The sequence below is a fragment of the Bufo bufo genome, chromosome 5 (genome assembly GCF_905171765.1).
Source record: "Bufo bufo chromosome 5, aBufBuf1.1, whole genome shotgun sequence".
NCBI lineage: Eukaryota > Metazoa > Chordata > Amphibia > Anura > Bufonidae > Bufo > Bufo bufo.
The window spans coordinates 280,620,623-280,632,645 of record NC_053393.1 but is presented as its reverse complement, the minus strand read 5'-3'; positions in this window follow the sequence as shown (position 1 = coordinate 280,632,645).

The following is a 12,023-nucleotide window of genomic DNA, read 5'->3' as shown; positions in this document are numbered from 1 at the left end:
GTCTGTTCTATAAGCACCATTGTTTTGTAGTGGTGGACAGAAAATAATCTGGAAGTGCCCCTCCCGAGTCTAGGCTCTGACTGCTAGGGGGGGTCTGCTGAGCTAACGGATGCCCCCTATGGCAGCAGCACCACCATAGCCCCATATATGGCTAAAAAATTATTGCTGGGGGGGGTGACGCCATTTTCTACTGCACCGGGTGACACCAGCCCTAGCAACCAGGCCACTGGCTCCGCCTGCTTCATTCATAAAGTGGGAGGAGCAGGCGCATGACGTCAGTGAGTTGCGCTGCCGCCCGGCCTGCTACTGAGCTTGTGAGTACAGAGAGCTCAGAGGGAGAGGATCGCAGAGGATTTCAAGTTGTTTACATATGAATATTAGTATTACAGTGAGCGGGGCCTGGTGTAATAGAATACAGTGACTGCATCGGGCCCCGCTGCCATTACAACACCAGATGCCGGACCTCAGACCCTGTATTGGGGATCATTCACTCACAGAGACACTGTTATGGTGGGATCTGTGGATCACTATATATGTGTCACCCATAGATCCCCCCCCACAACAGTGCCATCCACAGAGCCCCCACAACAGTGCCATCCACAGAGCCCCAATAACACCTTTTGGTTCAAAATATTTTTTAATTTGGCTATTCCCCACCCCTCTTGTAATTGTTCCGCTACTTGTGGGCTTCACGGGAATGAGTTCAGTCACTTCGGTGGGCAATCCCGTCCTGCAGCGCGTGATCCCGCAAGACCCGCCGCTGTAGGTCATTGCGCACCGAAGTGACTGAACTCATGCCCATGTAGCCCGCAAGTAGCAGATCAGTGGAACAAGTACAAGGTGGGTGGGGGGTTGCCCAGACGGCTAGGCCCTTCACAGTAGTTATTAACCCCTTTCAGCAGTCCTCCATTCACTGAAGAGGGGACTGCTGAAAGGGATTAATAACTACTGTGAAGGGCCCTCCCCCCCTTCACAGTAGTTATGCCCAGATATGTGCCCCCTTCACAGTAGTTATGCCCACACTGCTTCTAACAGAGGCTCACTAATGGACGCTGAGATTAGGTCACTCCATACGAAAGCATTGAATCAATGCTTTCCTATGGGGAAAAATCTGACCCTGGAGGTCATCATGCAGAGTGTGAGGACGTCCAGCGTCAGATACCAGACCAGAGGTCTGTTTTACTCCAGGAAGCCCTCAGGTGGCTGCCAGCGACTAGAGGCTGACTTATTGCTGGAACGTAAACAATGCAGTTTCTCTAGAACATTGCAGCTCGATTTGCAAAAGGGACACTGTACCCAGACCACATCAATGAGCTGAAGTGGTCTGGGTGCCTTTTGTGTCGCTTTAACTTTGAAATCTTATTAAAGATTGTATAGGGTGTGGCTGGAGGCGGGGCATGGAGGCGGGACAAGGGTGGGGCTTGCAGCAGAACATGGGTGGGGCCTTTAAGGGGGCCCTTGATTTATTTTGCCCGGGGGCCCTGAGGGTTCTCAGTCCGCCCCTGCTTATTCACACATCTGGTACACATGCACGAAAATCACCCCATTCTGGCATTCAATATCTAAAATTTTAGGCGAAGTGCTTGATACAAAGGTTGTACTCTCAGAGAAACTTGTTCTTTTTAACATATATGATGTATCTCAAGCAGTATTTAAGTCAACCCTTACAAATATTTTCCTAAATGCTGCGAAAGTACTCATACCCAGGAAATGGCTCCAGGAAGATCCACCCACTATATCGGAGTGGAGAGCGGAAATATATAAAAGACAGAACTTTGAAAAACGTAAATGGACTGTTCTACACAATGTGGATAAATATGAAGATATATGGCATAAATGGAAATACCATCTTTCAAAAGTTAATGAGGACTCTGAGATTGGTCTAGAATGATATATTTTCATTAAATTAAATTGTTATTCTTGGTTCATAGATATATGATTAGTACATGTTCATGTCTAAGATACTTTAGATATTTAGGCTTCTCATAAATGACTGGTACTTATTTTTATTCTTCCCCCCTCTTTCCTTCTCCACACCCTCACTTCCCTTCTATCCTACCCCTCCTACCATTAACCCCTTAAGGACCGGGCTCATTTTCACCTTAAGGACCAGGCCATTTTTTGCAAATCTGACCAGTGTCACTTTAAGTGCTCATAACTTTAAAACGCTTTGACTTACCCAGGCCGTTCTGAGATTGTTTTTTCGTCACATATTGTACTTCATGTCACTGCTAAAATTGGGTCAAAAAAGTAAAATTTTTTTGCATAAAAAAATACAATTTTTACCAAAAATTTAGAAAAATTAGCAAATGTCAAAGTTTCAGTTTCTCTACTTCTGTAATACATAGCAATACCCCCAAAAATTGTGATGACTTTACATTCCCCATATGTCTACTTCATGTTTGTAGCATTTTGGGAATGATATTTTATTTTTTGGGGATGTTACAAGGCTTAGAAGTTTAGAAGCAAATTTTGAAATTTTCAGAAATCTTCAAAATTCTACTTTTTATGGACCAGTTCAGGTTTGAAGTCATATTGTGAGGCTTAGATAATAGAAACCTCCCAAAAATGACCCCATTCTAGAAACTACACCCCTCAAGGTATTCAAAACTGTTTTTTCAAACTTTATTAACCCTTTAGGTCTTCCACAAGAGTTAATGGCAGATGGAGAAACAATTTTGAAATTTCTATTTTTTGGAAAATTTTCCAATATAATCAATTTTTTCCAGGAGTAAAAGAAGGGTTAACGGCCAAACAACACTCAAAATGGGTTGCCCTGATTCTGTAGTTTGCAAAAACACCCCATATGTGGTCGTAAACTACTGTTTGGCCGAACGGCAGGACATAGAAGAAGGGGAACACCATATGGTTTTTGGAAGGCAGATTTTGCTGGACTGGTTTATTTACACCATGTACCCTTTCAAGCCCCCTGATGCACCCCTAGAGTAAAAACTCCATAAAAGTGACCCCATCTATGAAACTACGGGATAAGGTGGTTGTTGTTTTGGGACTATTTTTGGGGTAAATTTGATTTTTGGTTGCTCTATATTACTCTTTTTTGAGGCAATGTAACAAAAAAATTAAATTCTAAAATTGTTTCTACATTCACTATTTGGTTTTGTGGAACACCTAAAGGGTTAACATAGTTTGTAAAGTAATTTTTGAATACCTTGAGGGGTGTAGTTTCTTAGATGGGGTCATTTTTTTTTGGAGTTTCTAGTCTAGGCTACATCAGGGGGGGCTTCTAATGGGACATGGTGTAAAAAAAAAAAAACTGTCCATCAAAATCTGCCTTCCAGAAACCATATGGAGTTCCCTTTGTTCTATGCCCTGCCGTGTGGCTATATAACCATTTACGACCACATATGGGGTGTTTCTGCAAACTACAGAATTGGGGCAATAAATATTTAGTTTTGTTTGGCTGTTAACCCTTGCTTTATTACCGGCAAACTGGATTCAAATTGAAATTTTGCCCAAAAATGGGTGTTTTGGCACAGTTTTTATTTTATATTTTTAACACCGTTCATCCGAGGTGTTTGGTCAAAAGTTATTTTTATAGCGACGACTTTTACGCACGCGACGATGCCCAATATGTATGGCTCTCAGTCTTTGGAGACACTAAGCAGGCATCCTAAAACTGCGGCCCTCCAGATGTTGTAAAACTACAATTCCCACCATGCCCTGCTGATGGCTGTAGGTTGTCTGGGCATGCTGGGAGTTATAGTTTTACAACATCTGGAGGGCCGCAGTTTGAGGATGCCTGCACTAAAACTAATATTTTTTGGGGAAAGAAAAATTGTTTCCGTGTCTCAAGTCTGAGAGCCATAGTGTTTTATGTTCTCTAGTGGACTGTTGAGGATTATAAAAATGTAGTACTCCATGGAAGTGTGATACTCCCTGAAGCAATTGATAACGCAGAGGCCCGGATGATTGGGGCACGTGTCACATTGAGTAGTGGTGTCCTTCCGTATCCCCCTCTTGTGACACACTCTGCACTTTTTTTGGGTTCGTCCCTTCTTTCCAGTATGGGGGACCACACCTGGAAAGTGTTGGCCAGGGACGATCCGGGCGCCTCCAATTCCCGAGGTACTCCGGCCTGCTCTTTCCCGGTCCGAAAAGATCAGGTCCTTGAGGACTGCCTCATAGAACTGGAGGAATGTCCCTGTGCTGCCAGCGCTTCGGGATAGTACAAAAGAGTCGTACATGGCAACCTGTACCAAGTAGACCGCAACTTTTTTGTACCATGCCCGGGTTTTGCGCATGGCGTTATATGGCGTGAGGACTTGATCAGAGAGATCAACTCCTCCCATATACCGATTGTAGTCGACGATACAATCGGGCTTGAGGACCGTTGCCGCGGTACCTCGCACAGGGACTGGGGTGGTGCTGTTACCGTGGATTGTGGACAGCATAAGGACATCCCTCTTGTCCTTATACCTGACCAGCAACAGGTTTTCACTGGTAAGTGCACGGGTCTCACCCCTGGGGATAGGTACCTGGAGGGGGTAGGCAGGGAGGCCGCGTTGATTTTTCCGCACGGTCCCACAAGCGAACGTGGATCTGGCGGCAAGAGACCTGAACAAGGGAATGCTGGTATAAAAGTTATCCACGTACAAGTGGTAACCATTATCCAGCAGTGGGTACATAAGGTCCCACACGAGTTTCCCGCTAACACCCAGAGTGGGGGGACATTCTGGGGGTTCAATACGGGAATCTCGCCCCTCGTACACACGAAATTTGTAAGTGTACCCTGAGGCACTCTCACAAATTTTGTATAGCTTCACGCCATACCTCGCCCGCTTTGTGGGAATATATTGGCGGAAACTGAGTCTCCCCTTGAACGCAACGAGAGACTCATCAACCGCGACCTCCCTTCCAGGGGCTGAAATGTGGCCCCAAAGTGATCGATGACCGGCCGTATCTTATACAGCCGGTCATAGGCATGATCACCTCGGGGTGGACATGCTGCATTATCGGAATAATGCAGACATTTCCGGATGGCCTCAAACCGGTGACGTATCATGACCATACTGTACAGTGGGGTCTGGTATAGGACGTCCCCACTCCAGTATTGCCTGACACTGGGTTTTTGGACTAGACCCATATGCAGCACGAGGCCCCAAAATGTCCTCATTTCGGCTGCACTGACCGGCGTCCAGCCACCGGGTCTAGCCAAAACTGAGCCTGGGTTTTGAGCGACGAACTGTTGGGCGTACAGATTCGTCTGCTCCACCATCAAATTCACCAGTGGGTTACTGAAAAAAAAACTAAAATAGTCTATTTCAGTAAACCCCACTGTGGGAATCTGGATTCCAGGATTGCCAGCAAAATCCGGAATCTCAGGCTCAAAGTCCACTGGGGGACACCAGCTAAGTTCATCGGCAGGGGGCTCCGGTGGACTTATTTGGTGGGCCGGGAAACCAGTACGAACCCCAGGGCGGCTCGTACTAGGGTGGGCCACAGGAACCCTAGCATGTGGGGCCCCTGGCTCCGTCTGGCGGCGTCTCCGCCGCCTTGGTGGCTCATCGTCATCAGATGATGATGAGGAGGATGCGGATGATAAAAGGAATGTGGGGTCATCCTCACTGGGGCTCTCAGAGTCGGAGGCAATCTGGGCGTATGCCTCCTCGGCCGAGAACATCCGGCGGGCCATGGGTGTGTGTGCGTGTAGGTGTGCGTGTGTGGCAAACTTTATTATATGTGCGTGTGTGTGGGGGCAACAGGTGTTCGCGTACTAAAAAGTCCAGGCAAAAAAATGGGCAAGTGTTAGGAAAAAAAAAAGTTAAAACTTGCTGATCAGCGGTACAACGCTGATCAGCGGTCGGTGGGGTGGTGGGGCGGGCGATGCGCTAACAGTGGACGGACGCTAAAAAGTGCCGGCCAGTCAGCGCACGCAGAAAAAAAAAAAGTGGTGGGGGGGGGATGGTGGGGACATGCAAGTGGCAGGGGGGGTCTGGGTTAGGGTTAGATGGATAGATGGAAGTTTGGAATAAAAGTACTTTTTCTTTTTTTTTTCCTAACTTACTTTTCCCTTCTTTCCCTGCCTAACGGTGCCTCTCCCTCACTGACCCTAACCTACCTGGGTGGCGATGGGTGCAGGAGGGTGATGGATAACGATTAGGGGGACACAGGAGCTGGTGCTGGACGATGCTGCACGGTCAGGGTGCTGGACAGGAAGAGGAGGGGAGAGAGGAGCGCAGGAAGTTTGAATCTCGCGCCTCTCTCCCCTGCACCAATCAGCACCCTGGACAGCGGCATTCAGCACCAGAGCCAGAACCGCCTCTTCAAATCCTCGGACTGCGATAGGTGGTGTATAATTACGCCACCGATCGCAGTCTTATTCCGGTTCATCGGGTCACAGGACCCCCGAATGGACCGGAAACGCAGAAAAGCGCAGGTCTGAATTGACCTGCGGTTTTCTGCGATCGCCGATACGGGGGGGTCAAATGACCCCCCCCCTGCATTGTTACGGGATGCCGGCTGAATGATTTCAGCCGAAATCCCGTTCCGATTAACCCCCGCGGCGCCGGAATTCCGATTTTAAGTCAGGACGTACCGGTACGTCCTGGGTCCTTAAGGACTCGGGAAATAGGGCGTACCGGTACGTCCTAGGTCCTTAAGGGGTTAACCTTTCACATACTCAACCTTTTACTTTATTATTCTACTGTATAAAATGTTTTGATTTATATGACATTTTATGATATCATCAAACTGTGGAAGTGTAACTCGAACTTTATTTTTTGTTTATGTAACAGTTGGAGTGAATTAACTCTGACGCCTGTATGTTTCATACACTTTCCCAAAATAAAGAAAATTTATAAGAACCCAGCTGTTAGTTTTACTGCTATTGTGAGCGGTTTTAAAGAGAAGAAAGATTGGTGCGTGATCTGATGACAGGCGTATATCATATTCTGATTTCTGAACCAGACCTATATCTTTTTGATTTATTAAAAAAAAATCTATCCTTGAGTGAGTTTGGAATGTATGTGAATAGACCAAGAGGTGTTCTCCCAACATTTCTCCAAACCTTTTTAATTTTTGTTTCGAGTAACTGGACCTGCCAGTTGAAGAGTCAACGCTGGGATCGGGTGCCATATTGAATGCTCCTCCAACTAATAAATAACCCTCACTGAATGTGCTAAGTAACTTGAGAACAGTCCTTTTGTTTGGTGCAAATAAATTTGCAAAGGTATTGTCGGGATTCGAAACCCGTGACAAGCCGCATCCCAGGCGGTAGCCCTGCTTACTAGGCTACCGTCCTCTCTGGACATTCCTCCCTGAAGCCTATTAGTTAACCTCAGTCTTGCCAAGCCTTGCTCATCACCCTTGATTCCCCACACCTGGTACTTCCCTATATAAGTCCAGCCACTTGCACTCCAGTTTGCTGATTATTGAGCTCCTGAGCCTTGATCAAGCTTCTCCTCATCTGCTGCTCTTGCTACTACTGGAAGTCCACTGCTGACCAGGAATTGACTACCGACTACTCTTCTGCTTTGTCCCTACCTACTGAACTGCTACCACCGTTGCCATCCGGAGTGTCTGACCACGCTTACTGCGGCCTGCCCTGACCCACCGCCTGCCTACCGACTACGCCTCTGCCAGACTTCCTGCACCTACTACCTGCCTGTGGTCCTTGCCACTGGGCTCCACTCCTACCTCCAGCCAGCTGTCCTCTGACTCAGGTGAGCCGTAGGACTGTTACAGAATAATCAGCCACACTATGGAGTCCGCAATGGCCACTCTGCGTAAGCAGGTCTCCGAACTTCAAGAATTTGGTACTACATATCAGGAGAAATTACCCTAACCTTCGCCCGCGAAAAGAACATTCCACATTCCACTGACAATCAAGGCAGCCCCCGTTGACCTGGAAACCGTCGACGGATCCCCACTCTCCTCGGGGCCGGCCACTCACGAGACCACCAAACTACAAATCCTTATAGAACCCGATCACTGTGAAAAGATCCACTTCTCGCTGATCGCCTCCCCGAAGTTCCCGGTGATCTTGGGCATCCCATGGTTGGCCACCCACAACCCCTCGGTGGACTGGGAAACCCGCTGCATACGATTCCCGTCCGAGTTCTGCTCACTAAATTGCTATATTCCCTATAGAACGGAGTCTCTATTTATTCCCTATAGAGACTTCCCTATAGAACTGTTGCCCGGGGCCGAAATACCCTTTGGCAGTATCTACCCCCTCTCAGAGCCTGAACTCGAGGCTCTGAAAGAGTACCTGGACGAGGACCTGAGGAAGGGGTTCATCCGGCCCTCTACCTCCCCAGCGGGAGCCCCCTTTTTCTTCGTAGAGAAAAAAGACTTCTCCCTGCGTCCCTGCGTCCCTGCATAGACTACAGAAAGCTTAACAACATCACCGTAAAAAAACGGTACCCGCTCCCACTGATTTCAGAACTCCTCGAGAGACTCCGGGCAGCGAAGATCTTCACTAAACTCTACCTTCGAGGGGCCTACAACCTCATCCGAATCCGCCCTGGGGATGAATGGAAGACCGCCTTCCGGACACGTTATGGTCATTTCGAGTACCTGGTCATGCCTTTTGGACTCTGCAATGCTCCCGCCACCTTCCAGCACTTCATTAACGACGTCCTCAGGGACATGCTGGATCTGTTTGTAGTCGTTTACCTGGATGACATCTTGATCTTCTCTGAAGACCTCGAGCAGCACCGCGAACACGTCCGCAGGGTACTGCAGAGACTCCGACAGAACTCTCTCTATATCAAGCTAAAGAAATGCGAGTTTGAGCGAACCACCACTCAGTTCCTCGGATACATCATCTCCCCAGAGGGCCTAAGTATGGACCCGGGGAAGGTCCAAGCTGTGATGAACTGGCCCGTTCCGAGAAACGAGAAGGAGATACAAAGATTCATTGGCTTCGCCAACTTCTATCGGAAGTTTATCCAGAACTTCTCCAAGGTCATAGCACCAATCACCCAACTCACCAAGAAGGCAGTCCCCTTCTCCTGGACACCCGAGGCCCAGGAGGCCTTCACCAAGTTGAAACTCCTCTTCACTTCTGCTCCAATCCTAATCCACCCGAACCCCGAGCTGCCATTTACAGTCGAAGTGGATGCATCAGACTCCGCGGTGGGGGCAGTTTTGTCATAACGGACAGGGGAGAGGATGCTATTACACCCGTGCGCATATTTCTCCCGCCAGATGTCCCCCTCCGAGAAGAACTATGACATCGGGAACAAAGAACTACTGGCGATCAAGGATGCCTTCTCCGAGTGGAGACACCTGCTGGAGGGAGCCACCAACCCCATAATCGTACTAACTGACCACAAGAACCTCGAGTTCATCCGCAGCGCTAAGAGACTCTCAGCCAGACAGGCCAGATGGAGCCTATTCTTTTCCCACTTCAACTTTCTCATCACCTATCGCCCCGAATCAAAAAACTGCAAGGCTGACGCCCTCTCCAGAATGTTTTCCAAGCCCTCACAGAGTAACAAGGGCCAAAATAACATCCTACTCGAGAGAAGGGTCATAGGGGCCACCTACTCTAAAGAACTCCTGGGCACAATCAAAGAAGGATATGAAAATGACCCCTTCCTCGCCCACCCTACAGGGAATGTCAGCCTTACGTTTAAGAACGGTCATTGGTTTCATCAGGACCTACAACTATATGTACCAGAAATCGCACGGCTCGAAGTGCTTAAACTCAACCATGACTCCAAGATGGCCGGCCATTTTGGCACAAGAAAGACCCAGGAGCGTCTCTCCCGCTCCTTCTGGTGGCCAACATACAAGGAGGACATCAAGAGGTACATCTCCTCGTGCACGGTCTGTGCCCACAATAAGACTCCTCGTTCCTCTCCCGTGGGTCTGTTACAACCCCTCCCAATTCCCTCCCGCGCCTGGGGCTCGATCTCCATGGATTTTGTGGTAGACCTTCCTCCTTCAAAAGGGATGAACACCATCCTGGTCGTGGTCGACCGTCTCACCAAGATGGCCCATTTCATCCCCTACAAAGGCCTACCCACCGCCAAACAGACGGCGGATCTTATTCTCAGAGATGTCTTCAGGCTGCATGGGATCCCGGACAACGTGGTCTCCGACCGAGGCGTACAATTTGCCTCAAAGTTCTGGAAGAACTTCTGCCTGGCGCTCGGGGTTAAAGTGAACCTGTCCTCCGCTTTCCTCCCTCAGTCAAACGGGCAGACGGAGAGAACTAATCAGACCCTAGAGCAGTACCTAAGCTGTTTCAGCTCCCACCTGCAGGATGACTGGCTTGATCATCTCCCCACGGCCGAGTTCGTCTACAACAATGCTGAGCACAGCTCAACCAAGCACAGCCCCTTCTTTGCTAACACAGACTCGCACCCGGTGTTCATTCCCCACCTACCTGTCGCAACCCTACAGGAGGCACAAAAGAACATTATAGACAACCTCCAGCTCGCCCAGAGGCGCTTTAAACAGGGAGCAGACAGACGTCGCAAACCCACCCCGGGCTTCCATGTGGGAGACAAGGTGTGGCTGTCCACCAGGAACCTCAGATTGAAGGTCCCCTCCAAAAAGTTGGCCCAAAGATACATGGGACCATTCCAGATCACCGCACAAATCAACGAGGTCACGTTCCGGCTCGACCTTCCAGGCTCTATTAGGGTGCACCCTGTCTTCCATTGCTCACTCCTCAAGCCATACGTGGAGAACACCTTCACAGGCCGCCACTCGCCCCCTCCACCACCCGTGAGGGTACAGGGTGAAGAAGAATACGCTGTCGCAAAGATCCTTGACTACAATACCTAATTGGGTGGGAGGGTTACCCTCTCGAGGATAACTCCTGGGAGACAGAAGAAAATGTCCACGCCCCCAGACTGGTAAAAGAGTTCCACCAAAGGCACCCTTGCCCCTGCGGTGCCCGGAGGTCACCTTGGAAGGGGGGAGTACTGTCGGGATTCTAACCCGTGACCAGCCACATCCCAGGCGGTAGCCCTGCTTACTAGGCTACCGTCCTCTCTGGACATTCCTCCCTGAAGCCTATTAGTTAACCTCAGTCTTGCCAAGCCTTGCTCATTACCCTTGATTTCCCACACCTGGTACTTCTCTATATAAGTCCAGCCCCTTGCACTCCAGTTTGCTGATTATTGAGCTCCTGAGCTTTGATCAAGCTTTGCCTCATCTGCTGCTCTTGCTACTACTTGAAGTCCACTGCTGACCAGGAATTGACTACCGACTACTCTTCTGCTTTTTCCCTACCTACTGAACTGACCACGCTTACTGCGGCCTGCCCTGACCCACAGCCTGCCTACTGACTACGCCTCTGCCAGACTTCCTGCGGTCCTTGCCACTGGGCTCCACTCCTACCTCCAGCCAGCTGTCCTCTGACTCAGGTGAGCCGTAGGACTGTTACAGGTATACAAGGCATCACCAATATGTATTTTTACAAATATATAACGTCCATCTGAGTCCACCAAACTGTCTATTTTGTTTCTTAAGCGGTGTGCAAGCATTGTACCATACTTTATAAAAGTTGTTTTTCATGACTGGTGTAAAAGTTTTGCGAAAGTGAGTTTCTTGGAGAGACAGCACGTCTACATGTTTTTTCTTGACCGCCTAACGCAGGATCGAGTTCCGGAGGTGGCAGTCTCAGGCAGAGTCACGCATCTATGCGTCATCTCGCGAGACGCGAGATTTCCTGTGAACGCACACAGGCGCGCGCGTTCACAGGAACTGCAGGTAAGCGAGTTGATCTACAGCCTGCCAGCGGCGATCGTTTGCTGGCAGGCTGTAGATGCGATTTATTTTTTATTTTTTTAACCCCTAACAGGTATATTAGACGCTATTTTGATAACAGCGTCTAATATACCTGCTACCTGGTCCTCTTGTGGTCCATTTTGCTTGGATCGACCACCAGAGGACACAGGCAGCTCTGTAATAAGTAGCACCAAGCACCACACTACACCCCCCCTGTCACTTATTAACCCCTGATCACCCCATATAGACTCCCTGATCACCCCTCTGTAAGGCTCCATTCAGATGTCTGTATGTGTTTTACGGATCCATGGATC